Here is an 18649-nt window from a genome sequence, read left to right on the forward strand (position 1 = left end):
GTAAGTCATTATACATTAATGGTAGGTCTTATCACTAATACATAAAAGTTTGACCAATGGAGATAGTCATAGGATAGCTTCTGTTTATTAGTCTTCACAATACACTACTTGTTTCCTAATCTCATATATCGTTTATGTACTGGAAGCGAAATATAGATACAATGCAAGGATTTCAGGTAATTTATCCATGGTAATAAGATTGGTTGCCATATCATACGGAGTGAGCTTAGATTCATCTCTAAATGGTTCAATTTTACTACAGTTCAAGATATAGTGTTCGAGTGTCTGTGTCCCTGTCTTTGTCCACATACTTTACACTTTACTTCATCTAGATCCCTATACAAGCCGAACTGCCAGAGATCTGTTAGTCTACTTACTTTGTTACTTTGCTCCATACACATGTTTTACTTCACACATTTCATTGTGATGAACAATGGACCTGCTAGTTCCAGTTTGCCCAGTTCTACTTTCTTCAAATACATCCAGGAGTTCTTGTCTAAATGACACTTTTAAGGGACCTTTTTGATAACTCAAGATTCCGTTCAATACTGTCTTTATTTACTGCAGCCATAGCAAGGGCGTCAACTTTGTTATGTTCCTGCAGGCCAATGTGAGAAGAAATTCACAACATTTTTATATTTACCCTCTTGGTAAGTATTCTTATATATCTAGTCTAGCTTCCAAGACAAGCACGTTATTACTTGATTGCAAACTGTTTATTGCTCGTAGTAAGGAAAGGGAGTCGGAAATAATTAAGCTGTCTACTTCAGTGTTGTCAATAAATTTCGAGTGCTACCAGTATTGCTACCAACTCGGCTTGCATGGAGTCCGGCCCTGTCTGCCGTGATGTGAAGACGTCTGGCCGCCCCTCCTTGGTGGTTGGGGTGTTTGCCGTTCTGATCGCCAGGTGGTGTGCACGTCTCTGCCCTCCCAGTTGTCTTGCTGCCTGGCTGCGTGTTGATGTGGTGGTTTTGAAATGGGGGGCCATCTTCCTCCTGTTGTGCGTGTGAACTCCATGGGACTGGAGTTCACTAGTAAGGCTGGATATCCGGACATAGAGTTAGTAATGTGTGACATGCTTTGTATCCCAGTGGAGGCTATCTATGGTGTTGAGCTTGTTACGGCCCACCGGGTAGTTATCAAGTTTGTGAGTGAGGTGGTGTACCGGGACTTCCTCCGTCTTTACAAGGGGCGTACAATGCCGTTGCCGGATGGTGCCGGCTCTGTGGCGATTTCGGATTGCAGTGGAGTTCCCTGACGACCTCCTCCGGCGTTACTTCGGGAGGTATGGAGCTGTTGTCAGCGTGGGAGTGAATACGCTCTCCTCGGGAAGGTATGCAGGGCGCAGGAAGAACATTCATACCTTGGGTATGCGCCTGTGGTCGGATATACCGTCTTCTGTCCGGCTGATGGGGTTACTATGTCCGGGTGCTTTATGCCCGGCAGCTCCGTACCTGTTTCCGGTATGACCTGTTGGGGCATCAAGCTGCCGAGTGCTCTGCGGCCCCCGCTGCTCCTGTCAACTTGTTCAGAGAAGAGGATTTCCTACCGCTCCCTCAGGACGAGGATTCCGGAGATAAGGAGGAGCAGGTTCCGTTATCTGCTGCGGCCCCCCCTGCGTCGCCTGTCGAACCTCCGGTTATTGCAGCCCCTCCTCCGGGTGCCCTGGTGGTGTGCCCGTGGCCGCTGGTGCCCCTGTGGTGATGCCCTCTGTCCGGATCCCTCGTCTGAGGGTGCACGTTGGGGACCTGGGGGAAGTGCCGCCGGAGTCTGTGATGCCGTTGGGTCACTGGTCGGATATTGCTGCGTTACCGATATTCGAGGAGTTGCGAGACTTTCGTGGTGAGGTGATCCTCTCGGTGTTGGAGCGTGTGCCGATCACTCGCCTCAGGAGTGATACCATCTGGGTCCCCTGTTTGCGGGTGTTCGTTGCCAAGGTTCTGGATGACATGGCGTCCCCGGTGGATGGTCCAAGCCCTTGGCAGTGGTTGCTTTGGGAGGCGTTCAATGTACGGTTCCCTTGGGTCATGTTTTCGGGCATATACGTCCGCTGATTTCCTGATTCTGTGCTTATTCTTGTACTATGTGCCCTTCTGGCTGTTTGTTTACCCTCTTGTAGTTTGTGCCCGTGCCTCTCCCTTTGTTTGTGGCAAGCCGGGTGGTTTGGTGTGTGTGTTGTTATTCATGTATTTGTTTTTTGTGTTCTTACTCTGCCCTGTGTGTTTTATTCATGCTTTAAGTGTTGTGTTTTTTCTTTTTCCTTTGTTTGTTATTGGCTTATTGTATAATGTGATTTCGTGTTATATTTCATGTTGTTCATACTGTAGTGCTTTGTTGTCGGTCCTTCAGGCCGATGCTTCTGTCTATTTTGATTTATGCTGCTAAAATGTTTTATAATGTTTTAAATTGCTCCTCTGTTTTCTTATTTTGCTTGCATTGCTTGCTTGTTTGTAATTGTTTTCTGTTTTGTATTTAATTGTAATTTTCTCATCCATTTATTGTAACCTTCTCCAGTTTTGGTAATTGTTGTACTATCGGTCCTTCAGGCCGGCGGTGTCTTGTTTTGTATTGTTATGTTTCACTTGTTGTTTTGTTGTTTTATTGTATTTAACTTGCATGCTTGCATGTAAAAATAAAAAAAAAATAAAAAAAAATCGGCTTGCATTGTGGATTCCCAGTTACTAATTCGGATATTCCTTTGAATTGTGCTGCCATCGGGCTGATGAGCAATAACAGCACTTCCTGCCCTCCCTGTAGCTGTATTGAGTGATCCGTCAGTGTATATGGTCTGTGCTATGTTGTTTTCAGCTTGTATATTGTGAATGTGTTCGATAGTGCTTAATTTAGCAGCAAGCTGAGCATGAGGGTTGTTTGTGATTAGTTTCTTGGTGAGGTATGCAGGGGTCAGGGTGTCAAAAGGTACTATCTGCCAGGGTGGAAGGAAGTGCTGTACTCTTTCATCTGTATATACATCGTGCATTCCCATCATTTTAACATGAGTGGCTGTTCTTTGAATCCATTTAGACTCGCTAGTTCCATTTCATATGTATTCTAACAGTTCAACTGACAAAATGTTGTTTTTGTTATCACACAGAAGCTTTAGTCCCATCATAAGATTAATTTCAAATATTCTGTCTCGAATGCTAAGTATATTTAATTTTTTCCGCATGTTGAGAACTTTAGTAGTTATAGGACAGCCAAGTATAATTCTGAAGGCTTCATTTTCCATTTTTTCCAGTCTACCAATACTTTAGCCCTTTTGCAGGACCAAAGTTGGTGCATGATAGTCTATCAGAGACCTTATATATGCTAAATACATCATTTTTGCTATTTTAATATTAACACCGTACTTAGGGCTGTACCCCACTACAGTTCTGAGAGCCTTGAGCGTGTCTCTACACTGTTGATGTAACTTATTAACTGCAGTTGAGGTACAAGAAACAGAGGCACCAAGGTATTTGAAAGAAGAGACATAGTCTATTGGTATGTTATCTATCTTAAATTTTCGTGGTCCACTTTTGCGGTTGCCAATTTGTCTGTTAAATACATTAGTTTTAGCAGCGTTGATTACACGACCAAGGGTCTCACAAGCTGTATGTATACAATTTAAGACTTCATTTTGCGACGGGTTTTAGTATGTACAAGGATGTCATCTGCATAGCTGATAGTGATGTTTGCCAGACTAGTTGGGATTAATTTTAGTAAGGCATTAATTAGAACATTAAACAAGGTAGGACTGAGTACTCCTCCTTGTGGGGTGCCTAGTTGCATTAATTTAGTTTCACTCTTGTAGCCTTGGAACAGTGCAGAGGACTTCCGGTTGGTAAGATGAATCGAGTATCCATTGTAATAACTGTCCACCTACATTGGTGATTGATCTTCCTGGGACCATCAATCAGTGGGTCCTTAAATTAAGTATATCCTCGTGCAGCTTCTCCCATATCGCTGCTACCTCGACTAATGACAAATAATGTCCACCATGTAAACTGCTACATCAACTGCGGACGAACCATGTCCATCATACATGAACCTGTAATTCCATTACCACAAAATAATAAACTATATCCTTCCATCGAAACACAAATAACATTCATTAAATAAAATTCTCCTCGCAATTCCATATTCCATGTGCCGGCCTGTACTGTGGGGGTACTCCCCCACATGGAAGAGTCCACACCAAAATCTCGATCTGCCAGAGGGCTCTGCCCGTCAGTCAGCCCCAGACCATGGCCATACTCTCAGGGGAGCACTCCATAAAATTTTGCCCTGTTTATATACAACCCCCTCCGTGGTGCCTCCTTGTCGTGGTGAGGGGCTCGTGTACACCTCCCTGGGACCGGTGAGGGTTGCCTTTGCCCCCTTTTTGGGTGGTGTACGTGCTGAAAGGCACCACGTAGGGGCCTTGTGAGCCATCGGATCACCCACTGGAGGGGTCGCCCTGAGTGGATGGTTGGGTGTCCAGGCTGAGGCGATAGGGGGAATGGGGTCTAAGCACCAGTGTGATAGAATTGACGATGTAATAGGACTCCCCTGTTGAAAAGAGGGAGCACCGCTGAGGACGATGCACCCTTCCTGCACTGGCCTGCGCTCGGCCTCCCTGGCTGCCCTGGTAGGTGGTATCCCTTAGTTCCAGGTCCCAAATCTTTGAAATTGTTTGCTGCATGGATGACGACACGACTTCTCTTACCCAGGCTCATAGGGTGGGCGATCAGGCCTCTGTCCTGGAAGTCCGGGCTCTGTAGCCCCCACTATAGGGCCCGGTTTAGGCCCAGACCGGACTCTTCCTCCCTCCTCTGTGGTTGGGTGGAACCCCAAGCCTGCTGTGGTGACCGCCTCGTCCCCTTGCACGGCTCCATCTCTTATTGTAATTACTGCGCCTTATGACCCATCTCTCTCTAAAGGTTCTCATCGCCGTCCCCGCCACGGCCGCTCTCGTATGCTCCCTTCCCATACTAATTTATTTCATGCTTTGTTTGGTCCTGCTACGTGAACTAAGTATTTTGACCTCCATCCTTTAGATTCAACTCCTGATGATTTTTCCCTTTATAGGCATCTGGTAGATTCAGTAAATGCCTCAGTTACCTTCAACCCCACCCGTCTTGGTACCCGTGTTGTTGCTGCTCCTTCTCAGGATGTAGCCACCCGCTTGGCCGCCTTATCCTGCATTGGGGAGACCCCTGTTTATGTCTTCAAGAACGCTCGGTTAAATGCCAGTGTTGGCACTGTTCTCCTCCCGCACCATCTTGCAACCAGTGCTAGAAATCTAAAAGATTGCCACGAGGATATCAAGCATATCCTCGAGGCCCTGGGTCATTCTGTCCTTCAGGTGGATACGTTTACTCGTCCCACTCGTGGTCGTCGTCGTCTGCCCCTTCGGGTTGTGAAGATTACCTTTGATGGTAGGACCCTTCCACCCTCTGTCATCCTTGCTAGTGACAGATGCTCCATTCAGGAGTATATTCAATCTCCTCGGCTCTGCAATAAGTGCTGGAGGTTTGGGCATGGTTCCCTCAAATGCTCTAGTCCTATTTCCCTCTGTCCCTTGTATGGAGGCGAGGGGTCACTCTAAGTTGGAGTGCACTTCTCCCCAGGCCCCCTTCCTCCATTACGGTGAGGCCCTCCCCCCCCCCTACTTTCTCCCGCGCGTGTATACGTTGCAAACTTGAGGCAGCCGTCTGCAACTTGAAGCACCGGGACCGTTTGTCTTTTCCTGAGGCACCAAGTTCATCGTCTCCCCCCTCTTGCTGGCGTCTCTTATGCTCGCGTGGTGCGCTCTTCCTTTCCTTGTTCTTCCCACTTTGCTCAGTCTCACAACCGTTTCCAAGCCTTAAACCCGGACACGCCCACCACCTCCTCCCCTGTTTCTTTCCGTTTTGATCGGAGGGTCCCCCTCCTGGTTCTCTGTCTAGGGTTCCCCTTCTTTCTACCCAGTCTGTCATGTCTTCTTTCTCCTCTCCCTCTGGTCCTCCTTCCCATCATTCTCCTCCGTCTCTTGGCTCTCCACACCACCTGACTGTGCGGGCTGACGTCCATCGCTCTCCTGGTGGTCATGTTTTTTGCTCTTATTCTTCTTCTCCTATTGAGACGATAGTCTGTTGCCCAGTACATTGCTGCTAGAACACCTGTCTCTTTGAGTCAGAAGCGGAAACCTGGCTCCTCTCCTTCCTCCTCCCTGGTAGGTAAGAAGGTTTCGCTTTCTTCTTCGCCTCCTATCTCTGATTCTAACATTCCTTCCCCTCCCACTTTGGTGGTAGAGCCCCCAGTTCTTACTGTAGAGGTTTCTTTAGCCCCTGGTTCCTTCTCAGTTACTGCCCTTGCTGAGGTGTGCTCCCCTCTTTCTGCCCCTCCTCCTCCTGCTCTCCTTGCCCGCCCCTGTCGGTTGTCTCCTCCTCCGGACCCTGCTCGTCCACCTCTGGTCTGTCCTCCTGCTCCTTTCCCTGCTTCTTTACTCAGTTTACCCATGCCCCCCTAACCCTGATCCTGACCCTGTGCTTCTTTAATGTGCTGTGTTCCTTTTTCACCTTTCTTTCTTCTTTGTTGCTATCCTTTCTCTTTTTGTCGATGTCTATTCTTCAGTGGAACATTCGTGGATATTACGCCAATTTCCTTGACCTCCAACTATTAATTTCACAGTTTTCGCCCCATTGTGTCTGTCTCGAGGAGCCGATGCTTGGTGCTCGTCCTGGTCGCATCCGTGACTATTCTTTTCTCCCCCCCCCCCAGCTGTTGTTGGAGACCATAACTCTTCTGCTCTCTTGATTTGCTCTGATGTTCCCTTCGTCTCCTTTCTTTTTTCACCATCTCTCCACTGTTCTGCTGCCCGAGTCTTTGTGCGTAAATGGTACACGGTTTGTTCCATTTATCTCCCCCCCCCCCTCCTCACTGTCCCACTTTCTCTTCCTGATCTTAAACACCTCCTGGACTCCTTGCTGGAGCCCGTGCTCCTTCTGGGTGATTTCAATTGTCGACATGCTCTTTAGGATGACGTGCTGAGAAACACCCAGGGTCGCCTCCTTCAACCTTTCATCCTCTCTTCTTCCTTGTCTCTTCTGAATTCTGGTGAGTCCACTCATTTGAACTCTCGGACTCGCTCCCTTTCCTGTGTCGATCTTTCTCTGTGCTTGTCATCCCTTTACTTAGATTTTGAGTGGCGGGTCCTTGATGACGCCTCTTTACTCTCCATGATACTATTTCCGACCTCTCCGTTTTGCCTCTTCCTCCTGCCCTCCTTTTTCATGACACTGTCTTTGATGCTGCCCTCCACTCTATTCCTCGCTCTTCGTCTCGGTGACCGCGGAAGTGCGTTCCCTGTTGGAATGTGGACTGTGCTCGGGCTGTCCACTGTAAGCATGCAGCCTGGAAGAGGCACCGCCGCCGGCAGATGGTTGAGTCCTTTCTTTTGTTTCGGAAGGCGAGTGCGGTGGCCCGTAGGACTATCCATGTGGTTAAACGTGCATGCTGGATGTCTTGTGTCTCCACCGTTACGTCCAAAACACCTCTACCACTGGTCTGGAAGCGTATCCGCAAGATAGTGAGTAAGTTCGTTCCCGATGTCTCGCCGGTCCTTCGCCTCCGTGGTGCTCTTGTGGCGGACCCGTTGCAGGTCGCGACCGAACTGGGTTCCCACTTTTCGTCTATTAGTTCTGGTTCTCATCTTCCCCAATCCTTCCTTCTTTGTAAGCCTATTCTTGAATCTCGTCCTTTAGATTTCTGTATCCATCTTCGCCTTCCCTATAACGATCTTTTCTCTCTCTCTCTCTCTGAGCTTCAGTCTACCCTAGCCCCTCTGCGGTTCTATGGCGGCTGACTCCGATGGCATTCATTATGAGATGCTTCCCATTTCCCTCCGTGCGCGTCTCGGTATTTACTGAGTCTGTACAATCGGGTCTGGGAGTAGTCGTCAGTCCCTGAGGACTGGCTCGATGCTGTTGTTCTCCCTGTTTGGATACCAGGGTCTCTCGGGTCATCCCCCAAGGACTTCCGCCCTATTGCCCTCACGAGTTGTGTCTGCAAGCTCTTTGAACGTATGGTTAACGTTCGTTTGATGTCATTCTTAGAACACTGTCACACATCTCTTACTTCCGAGTTGCATGCTCTAAGGCCCTTAACCTACTTAAGGTTTTGTCCCATACTTCTTGGGGAGCGGATAGGCGCATGCTCCTCTATTCGAACTCCTCTCTCGTCTTGTTTAAACTCGATTATGGTTGCCCTGCATACTTTTCTGCTTCTCCTTCTACTCTTTACTGTCTTGATGCTTTGCACCCATACTGGGTTGCGTTTCGGCTCTGGTGCCATTCGTTCGACTCCCGCTATCAGCTTGTATGTTGACACTGGCTTCCTCTCTCTGTCTAGGACCGCCGTGATCGCTACTGTCTTCTCTATCTTGCACGGTCCTTACAACATCCTTCCTCTCGCTTCTGTCGTGCTTTAACTTTTATCCCTCCTGTGGTTCCTGTTCCTCTTCATCGCCTCCCTCTTTCTGTCCGCCTATCTCGCTTACAAGATTCTCTTTCTGTTCATATTTCTCATGTTTCTCCTCGTATTGTTCCTTCCTTGATCCCGTGTAGAGTCCCCCATCTAAAGTTTTGTGCATCATTGACCCCACATCACTAAAGCTTTTACCCCTCCTACGGTTCTGAAACGCCTTTTCCTTGAGCAATTTTCTTCGCACTCCCACTCTGTTTCCATCTTCACCGATGGGTCTAAGTCTGCGAACGGTGTGGGCTACTTTGATGTTTTTCCTGACCACACTTATATGTGTCGCCTCCCTTCGGACACTAGCATCTTCACAGCAGAACTTTATGCTATTCTCTATGCTCTCCGTCTCTTGCTTTCTTATTGTCAATCCTCCTTTGTGGTTGTAGTTGACTCTCGTAGTACCCTCATGGCTCTGGGATCCTTTAATGCGGTCCATCCAGTGGTCATCGAGATTCAACATTGGCTGTTTCTTATTTCTTGTAAATTTAAATCAGTAGAGTTTTGCTGGGTTCCCAGCCATATTGGTGTTTCTTTAAATGAGCGTGTGGATGCTGCTGCTAGAGAAGCTATCCGTTCTTGTCCCATCTCCTGTAAAGATATTCCTTATTCCGACTTTTATCCAGTTATTCATTCCTCCATCCTTGCCTGTTGGCAGGGATGTTGGTCTTCTGTAGTTGGTAACAAGCTGCGTACTCTCAAACATAGTGTGTCCTCGTGGCCTTCCTCCTGCCACCATAACCGGCAGATGGAAGTAAGTAATTATCAAAAGAAGGCACCAAACCGGGAAGGCTATGTAGCACCATCAAATGTGCAGAATAATCAGAGGGCGCTAAATATCACCAAGGATGCCAATACGGGAACAAAAACGCATAAGGCAAACGATATCAAAAGTATCCGAGTCACCAAGAATTCTATTGAGGGACAGATGACCGCGAGGGGCGGTCGGAAAGCAAGACACACGCTCGTCCTGGAAGTCAGGACATTCAAGAAGGACATGCACGACCGTAAGAGGGACAAAGCAACTAGGACAATAAGGAGCAGGGCGGCGCTCCATCAAGTGACCATGGGTTAAGCGAGTATGGCCATTATGCAACCTCGCCAGAGCCGTTTCCCAACGCCGGTTACAGTGGTAGGAGGACGGCCACGAGGAAACACAACATTTAAGAGTACGTAGTTTGTTACCAGTAACAGACGACCAAGAAGCCTGCCAATGGGTAAGGACGGAGGAATGGATAACCGGCTAAAAGTCGGAATATGGAATACCTTTACGAGAGATGGGACAAGAGCGGACAGCTTCCTTGGTGGCAGCATCCGCACGCTCATTTAAAGACACACCAATATGGCTGGGAACCCAACAAAACTCAACCGACTTAAATTTACTTTGAACAAGAAACAGCCAATGAGTATCTCGACAACTACTGGATGAACCGGATTAAAGGACCCGAGAGAAATGAGGGCACTACGAGAGTCAACAACAACTACAAAGGAAGACTGACAACGAGAAAGCAGGAGACGAAGAGCATAGAGAATAGCATAAAGCTCTGCTGTAAAGATGGTAGTCTCCGGAGGTAAGCGACACATATATGTGCGATCAGGAAAAACAACAGAGTAGCCAACACCATCCGCAGACTTAGACCCATCGGTGAAGACAGAAACGGAGTGGGAGTGAGAAGAAAAGTGCTCGAGGAAAAGGCGTTTTAGAACCGTAGGAGGGGTAAAAGCTTTAGTGATACGGGTCAAGGATGTACAAAACCGCGGAAGAGGGACTCTCCACGGGGGCAAAGAAGGAACAACACGAGGAGAAACATCAGAAATACGAACGGAAAGAGAATCTTGTAGGCGAGATAACCGGACAGAAAGAGGGAGGTGGTGAAGAGGAACAGGAACCGCAGGAGGGATAAAAGTTAAAGCACGACAGAGGCGAGAGGAAGGATGTTGCAAGGACCGCGCAAGATAGCGAAGACAGTAGCGATCACGGCGGTCCTGGAGAGACAGGAAGCCAGTGTCAACATACAAGCTAAGGTTGGGAGTCGAACGAAAGGCACCAGAACTGAGGTGCAACCCAGTATGGTGCAAAGCATCAAGACGGCGAAGAGTAGAAGGAGAAGCAGACGAGTAAGCTGGGCAACCATAATCGGGCTTAGACAGGACGAGAGAGGAATGTAAAGCAAGGAGAGTGCGCCTATCTGTCCCCCAAGAAGTATGGGACAAGACCCGAAGGAGGGTAAGGGCCTTAGAGCACTCAACACGGAGGTAAGAGATATGGGGAGACCAAGACAAACGAGTGTCAAGGAATAACCCCAAAAGCTTCGCGGAATCTTTGTATTCAAGGGGATGACCATAAAGTGACAAAGAGGGACGAAGAACGACCCGTTTCCGCGTAAAAGTCATGGCACAAGTCTTAGAAGTAGAGAGCCTGAAGCCATGATCGGTGGCCCAAGAGGACATGGCATCAATTGCAAGTTGAAGCCGGCTCTGAAGGAGAGGCGAATCATCACCCTGACAGCAAAGGGTAAGATCATCGACATAGAGAGCGGAGAAGACACTAGAAGGAAGAGAGGAAAGAAGACAATTGAGGGCAACCAGAAAAAGAGTAGTGCTCAGAACACTACCCTGGGGCACACCTTCGTATTGCTGAAAAGAGGCAGAGAGAGCGGTACCAAGGCGCACCCGAAAGGAACGACGAGAGAGGAAGCTGCGGAGAAAGAGAGGGAGATGACCACGAAGGCCAAAAGAATGAAGTTGAGATAGAATATGATATCGCCAAGTGGTGTCGTAAGCCTTTTCCAGGTCAAAAAGGACGGCAACAACGGAGGTCTTTGCAGCAAAAGCAGTACGAATATAGACCTCCAAGTTCACCAGGACATCTGTCGTGCTGCGGCACTTGCGGAAACCAAATTGAGAAGGGGAGAGGAGGTGATGGTGTTCCAGGAACCACATCAGACGAACGTTAACCATACGTTCAAAGAGTTTGCAGACACAACTTGTGAGAGCAATAGGGCGAAAGTCCTTAGGGGAAGTACCCAGAGACCCCGGTTTGCGAACAGGGCTGACAACGGCATCGAGCCAATCCTCAGGGACTGACGACGACTCCCAGATCCGATTATACAGACTCAGTAAATACTGAGACGTGCACGGAGGGAGATGGCGAAGCATCTCATAATGAATACCATCGGTGCCCGCCGCCGTAGAACCGCAGAGGGCCAGGGCAGAACGAGGTTCAGAGAGAGAGAAGGGATCATTATAGGGAAGCTGAAGATGAGTGCAGAAATCTGAAGGACGAGACTCAAGGACAGGTTTACGAAGAAGGAAAGATTGGGGAAGATGAAGACCAGAGCTAACAGAAGAAAAGTGTGAACCCAGTTTGGAGCGACCTGCAACGGGTCCGCCACAAGAGTATCATGGAGGTGAAGGACCGGTGAAACTTTGGGAACGAAGTTACCCGCTATCTTGCGGATAAGCTTCTAGATCTGGGTCAGAGGGGTTTCGGACGTAATTGTTGAGACATAAAATGCCCAACATTCACGTTTAGCCGTACAGATGGCCCTACGGGCCACCGCACTCGCTTTCCGAAAGAAAAGAAAAGAATCGGTCGTCTGCCGACGGCGGTGCCTCTTCCAGGCTGCACGCTTACAGCGGACAGCCCGAGCACAGTCCGCATTCCACCAGGGAACGCACTTCCGTGGACCCCGAGAGGAAGACCGAGGAATAGAGCGGAGGGCAGCGTTGCAGACAGTGTCATGAAAAAGGAGGAGAGCGCGAGAGAGAGGCAGAAGGGAGAGGTCAGAGAGAACAGCACTGAGGGTAAATAGGGTCCAGTCCGCCTTAGCAAACTGCCACCTAGGGAAAGAGAGGGAAGGGCGAAAGGAGAAAAAGGAAACAAGGATGGGGAAATGATCACTTCCATGGAGGTCATCAAGAACCTGCCACGTGAAATCTAAGTAAAGAGAAGAAGAGCAGAGAGAAAGATCAAGACAAGAAAGGGTGCGAGTCCGAGAGTCCAAATGAGTGGGCTCACCAGAATTCAGAAGAGACAGGGAAGAAGAGAGGAGAAACGGCTCAAGAAGGCGACCCGTCGTCGCCTTCTTGACGGGTCGAATACGCCTGACGTATTCGTCAGAACGTCACCCCAAAGAGAATAACGACAATTGAAGTCACCCAGCAGGAGCACAGGCTCCGGCAAGAAGTCTAGGAGGTGTTTCAAATCAGGAAGAGAGAGCGGGACACCCGGGGGGAGATAAATGGAAGAAACTGTGTACCATTTCCCCACAAAGATACGAGCAGCAGAACAATGGAGAGGCGAAGGAAAAAGTAAAGGAACAAAGGGAACATCAGCACGAATCAAGAGAGCAGAAGAATTAGAAGCCCCAGCAACGGCTGGGGGGGGGGGAGAGAAATGAATAGCCACGAAAACGACCAGGACGAGCACCAAGCATCGGCTCCTGGAGACAGACACAAAGGGGCGAAAACCGCGAAATCAGAAGTTGGAGTTCGAGGAAATTGGCGTAATAACTTCGAACGTTCCATTGAAGAATGGACAAAGACGAGAAGAGAAAGGACAAAAACAGAGAACAAGGAAGAAACAAAGGCGAAAGAGCAACAGAGCACATTAAAGAATATCTGGGGTCGGGATCAAGGTCAGCAAAGTCAGGGTTAGGGGGCATGGGTAAACTGAGCAAAGACGGAGGGAAGGAAACGGGAGAACAGATCAGAGGTGGGTGGGCGGGCGGGGTCCGGAGGAGGAGGAGGAGACAACAGAGAGGAGCAGTCAAGGACAGCAACAGGAAGAGGGGAGCACACCCCAGCAAGAGCAGCAACCGAAAGGGAAGCAGGGGCCAAAGAAACCTCCATAGCAAGAACAGGGGGCGCAATCACTGAAACGGGAGTGGAAGGAGCAACAGAGCCAGAAGTAGGATCTGAGGAAGAAAGCGAAGCCTTCTTACCCGCCGGGAAGGAGGAAGGAGAGGAGCCAGGCTTACGGTTCTGACTTAAAGAGACTGAGAAATATTAGTTGTTCTTAGTAAATTATAATAAGCACAATAAATTATTACATAGAATAACAGTGCTTCACCAATCAATATTATATACCATAGTTTGTGCTTTAAAAATATTTAAAGAATGTTTTGTAGGAACGCTAACAGAAAACGATATTATGTTGGAATGTATTGTAACGGTTCTATTGTTACGTAAAGTATGGTGACAAATAAACACAGACACTAAGATACTATATATATATTTGGTCGAATATACAGAAGTGCACAGGTGATACTTTGGTGTGAGTTGAGCGCACTGAGAGTCGGTACAGTATCTCACAAGTGTCTGCTCTAGACCACACTTGAAAGTAGACTAGTTAATGTTTGCTATTCTGCTGCTTATATGCTCGGGCAACACCTCACCGTGTTGCCCGGGCAACGCCTCACCTCATTCATCTCCAAAGGTTGACAGGAATATTAACAATGCATTTGGAGCGAGTATATTATTGGGATAATCTACTCGCTACAGACCAATGTAACGGTTCTATTGTTACGTAAAGTATGGTGACAATAAACACAGACACTAAGATACTATATATATATTTGGTCGAATATACAGAAGTACACAGGTGATACTTTGGTGTGAGTTGAGCGCACTGAGAGTCGGTACAGTATCTCACAAGTGTCTGCTCTAGACCACACTTGAAAGTAGACTAGTTAATGTTTGCTATTCTGCTGCTTATATGCTCGGGCAACACCTCACCGTGTTGCCCAGGCAACGCCTCACCTCATTCATCTCCAAAGGTTGACAGGAATATTAACAATGCATTTGGAGCGAGTATATTATTGGGATAATCTACTCGCTACAGAACTCCCCCTCCCAGGGGATGAAAGGAAAAATACTTGATCAAGGAACTTAGCAGGTCGGTGAATTGTACGCCCTGCTCGCGTTACATAACCATCAAAGTTAACTTCCTCCTCTTCGCTGATGTCATCTAACTGGGGTCGTAGGGTGGGAGGTCGTACTGTGGTCGAAAAGTGAACTGCGTAGTCGGCGGATGTGTCTCTGGATTTAGCAGTGTCGCAGACGTTAAGACGAAGCCTGGAGCAGAGCAGAGAGCTGAGTGAGGCCGGAGTCGTGGAGCTCTATGTGGGAGAGCGTGGCGGCTCGATTGAGAATTGTGAATGTCTGAACTCGGGGAGCGAGAGCGTGGCGGCTCTATGCGGTCGTAGTCTGCTGTCTGCTCTGTGTCGAAGCTGTAGCGTCTTGGGTTGATTAGGACTGTACACGCCGAGTACTACATTGTTGACTGTGGAAATTGTAGTCTGGTACCAAAAGTTGTAGGCAGGGTGTGGACAAGCTCGGTGTAGCAGGAGAGAAGAATGTGCATAATTGTTGCGTCCTTGGGTCGCTGGTGGAGCATTTAGATCCGGGGCGGATGGGCTCGGGCACCATGACATTAGGAGGTAATGTAGGCACGTAGTTAGGACAACGAGGTAATCACATCTAGAGCTGAATTGTCCTGAAGGCAACGAAGTGTCGGAAACGCAAGCTGTGAGTCCTGTACTGCGCAAAGGGCTTAAGTCGACCGAGTATCAAAATGCAGTGAACGTGTAGATGAATCTGATGACAGAGCAGCTGTCGTGGGCGTAGGACAAGCAGTGCCCTGGCCGCGACGGAGAGTCGGCAGGACAAGCTGTAGATCCAACATGATGTAATCATTGATGAGGCTGTCAGATGAGTGAGTAACGATCGTGGAGCAGCAAGCCGTAGTAGATGAAAATGCAGAGATGGACGCGATGAAAATCATAGTTGTGGCGAGGGTGTTGGCAGTGTTCCATCACAGCAAACAGTAGAGGTCCAGTGAGAGTCCATGTTGTAGTCCATCGTGGCTGGGTATCGTCGAAACTCTCTGGGGTCACCAATGTAACGGTTCTATTGTTACATAAAAAATGGTGACAATAAACACAGACACTAAGATACTATATATATATTTGGTCGAATATACAGAAGTGCACAGGTGATACTGCTCTAGACCACACTTGAAAGTAGACTAGTTAATGTTTGCTATTCTGCTGCTTATATGCTCGGGCAACACCTCACCGTGTTGCCCGGGCAACGCCTCACCTCATTCATCTCCAAAGGTTGACAGGAATATTAACAATGCATTTGGAGCGAGTATATTATTGGGATAATCTACTCGCTACAGACCAATGTAACGGTTCTATTGTTACGTAAAGTATGGTGACAATAAACACAGACACTAAGATACTATATATATATTTGGTCGAATATACAGAAGTACACAGGTGATACTTTGGTGTGAGTTGAGCGCACTGAGAGTCGGTACAGTATCTCACAAGTGTCTGCTCTAGACCACACTTGAAAGTAGACTAGTTAATGTTTGCTATTCTGCTGCTTATATGCTCGGGCAACACCTCACCGTGTTGCCCAGGCAACGCCTCACCTCATTCATCTCCAAAGGTTGACAGGAATATTAACAATGCATTTGGAGCGAGTATATTATTGGGATAATCTACTCGCTACAGAACTCCCCCTCCCAGGGGATGAAAGGAAAAATACTTGATCAAGGAACTTAGCAGGTCGGTGAATTGTACGCCCTGCTCGCGTTACATAACCATCAAAGTTAACTTCCTCCTCTTCGCTGATGTCATCTAACTGGGGTCGTAGGGTGGGAGGTCGTACTGTGGTCGAAAAGTGAACTGCGTAGTCGGCGGATGTGTCTCTGGATTTAGCAGTGTCGCAGACGTTAAGACGAAGCCTGGAGCAGAGCAGAGAGCTGAGTGAGGCCGGAGTCGTGGAGCTCTATGTGGGAGAGCGTGGCGGCTCGATTGAGAATTGTGAATGTCTGAACTCGGGGAGCGAGAGCGTGGCGGCTCTATGCGGTCGTAGTCTGCTGTCTGCTCTGTGTCGAAGCTGTAGCGTCTTGGGTTGATTAGGACTGTACACGCCGAGTACTACATTGTTGACTGTGGAAATTGTAGTCTGGTACCAAAAGTTGTAGGCAGGGTGTGGACAAGCTCGGTGTAGCAGGAGAGAAGAATGTGCATAATTGTTGCGTCCTTGGGTCGCTGGTGGAGCATTTAGATCCGGGGCGGATGGGCTCGGGCACCATGACATTAGGAGGTAATGTAGGCACGTAGTTAGGACAACGAGGTAATCACATCTAGAGCTGAATTGTCCTGAAGGCGACGAAGTGTCGGAAACGCAAGCTGTGAGTCCTGTACTGCGCAAAGGGCTTAAGTCGACCGAGTATCAAAATGCAGTGAACGTGTAGATGAATCTGATGACAGAGCAGCTGTCGTGGGCGTAGGACAAGCAGTGCCCTGGCCGCGACGGAGAGTCGGCAGGACAAGCTGTAGATCCAACATGATGTAATCATTGATGAGGCTGTCAGATGAGTGAGTAACGATCGTGGAGCAGCAAGCCGTAGTAGATGAAAATGCAGAGATGGACGCGATGAAAATCATAGTTGTGGCGAGGGTGTTGGCAGTGTTCCATCACAGCAAACAGTAGAGGTCCAGTGAGAGTCCATGTTGTAGTCCATCGTGGCTGGGTATCGTCGAAACTCTCTGGGGTCACCAATGTAACGGTTCTATTGTTACATAAAAAATGGTGACAATAAACACAGACACTAAGATACTATATATATATTTGGTCGAATATACAGAAGTGCACAGGTGATACTTTGGTGTGAGTTGAGCGCACTGAGCGTCGGTACAGTATCTCGCAAGTGTCTGCTCTAGACCACACTTGAAAGTAGACTAGTTAATGTTTGCTATTCTGCTGCTTATATGCTCGGGCTACACCTCACCGTGTTGCCCGGGCAACGCCTCACCTCATTCATCTCCAAAGGTTGACAGGAATATTAACAATGCATTTGGAGCGAGTATATTATTGGGATAATCTACTCGCTACAGAATATAGGGTAAACTACTGCAAACAGGATGGTATGGTGTGTACTATCCTAACTATAGGATTAGTATAGGGTCCACTACCACCTGTTAGGTGGATAAGGGGTCCAATAACACCCGCAGGATGAGTATGGGGGTCACATCCACCCACAGGATGGGAATGGGGATCACTTCCACCCACAGGAAGGGTATGGGGTCCAATACCATCCACTGGATGTGTGTGGCGTCCACTACCACCGACAGGATGGGTATGGGCTCACAACCACCCACAGGATGGGTATGGGGTCCAATACCACCCACAGGATGAGTATAGGGTTCACTATAACCCACAGGATGGGTATGGGGCTCCAACCACCCACAGAATAAGTATGGGGTCCAATAACACCCACTGGATGTATATGGCGTCCATTGCCCCCACAGGTTGACTATAGGGTCCAGTATCGCCCACAGGATTAGTATATAGGGTTCACTGCCGCCCACAGGGTCGGTATGGGGTCCACCGCCACCCACAGGGTCGGTATGGGGTCCACTACCTCCCACAGGGTCGCTATGAAGTCAACTACCGTCCACAGGGTCGGTAGGGGTCCACTACCGCCCACAGGTTCGGTAGGGGTCCACTGCCGCCCACAGGGTCGGTAGGGGGTCCACTGCCGCCCACAGGATCGATAGGGGGTTCACTGCTGCCCACAGGGTCGATAGGGGGGGTCCACTACCGCCCACAGGATCGATAGGGGGTCCACTGCCGCCCACAGGGTCGGTAGGGGGTCCACTGCCGCCAACAGGTTCGGTTGGGGTCCACTGCCGCCCACAGGGGCGGTAGGGGGTCCACTGCCGCCCACAGGATCGATAGGGGGTCCACTGCCGCCCACGGGGTCGATAGGGGGTCCACTACCGCCCACAGGGTCGGTAGGGGGTCCACTGCCACCCACAGGGTCGGTAGGGGGTCCACTGCCGCCCAAAGGTTCGGTAGGGGTCCACTGTCGCCCACAGGGTCGGTAGGCGGTCCACTGCCGCCCACAGGATCGATATATATATATATATATATATATATATATATATATATATATATATATATATATATATATATAGTATAGTGCCTTTGCAATAATGTAAGAATGTGTGTATTTTCATAACCCATTTTAAATTTTTGAAAAATAAATAACTACATTGTGAATGCAAGTCAATGTTTACATGCTAAATCAGAGTTGCCAGATTCCGCTTAAAATAGCAAATTGTGCTTATTTTCAAAGCTTGAGAATTTA

This window comes from Procambarus clarkii, chromosome 50 (genome assembly GCF_040958095.1).
Source record: "Procambarus clarkii isolate CNS0578487 chromosome 50, FALCON_Pclarkii_2.0, whole genome shotgun sequence".
Taxonomy (NCBI): domain Eukaryota; kingdom Metazoa; phylum Arthropoda; class Malacostraca; order Decapoda; family Cambaridae; genus Procambarus; species Procambarus clarkii.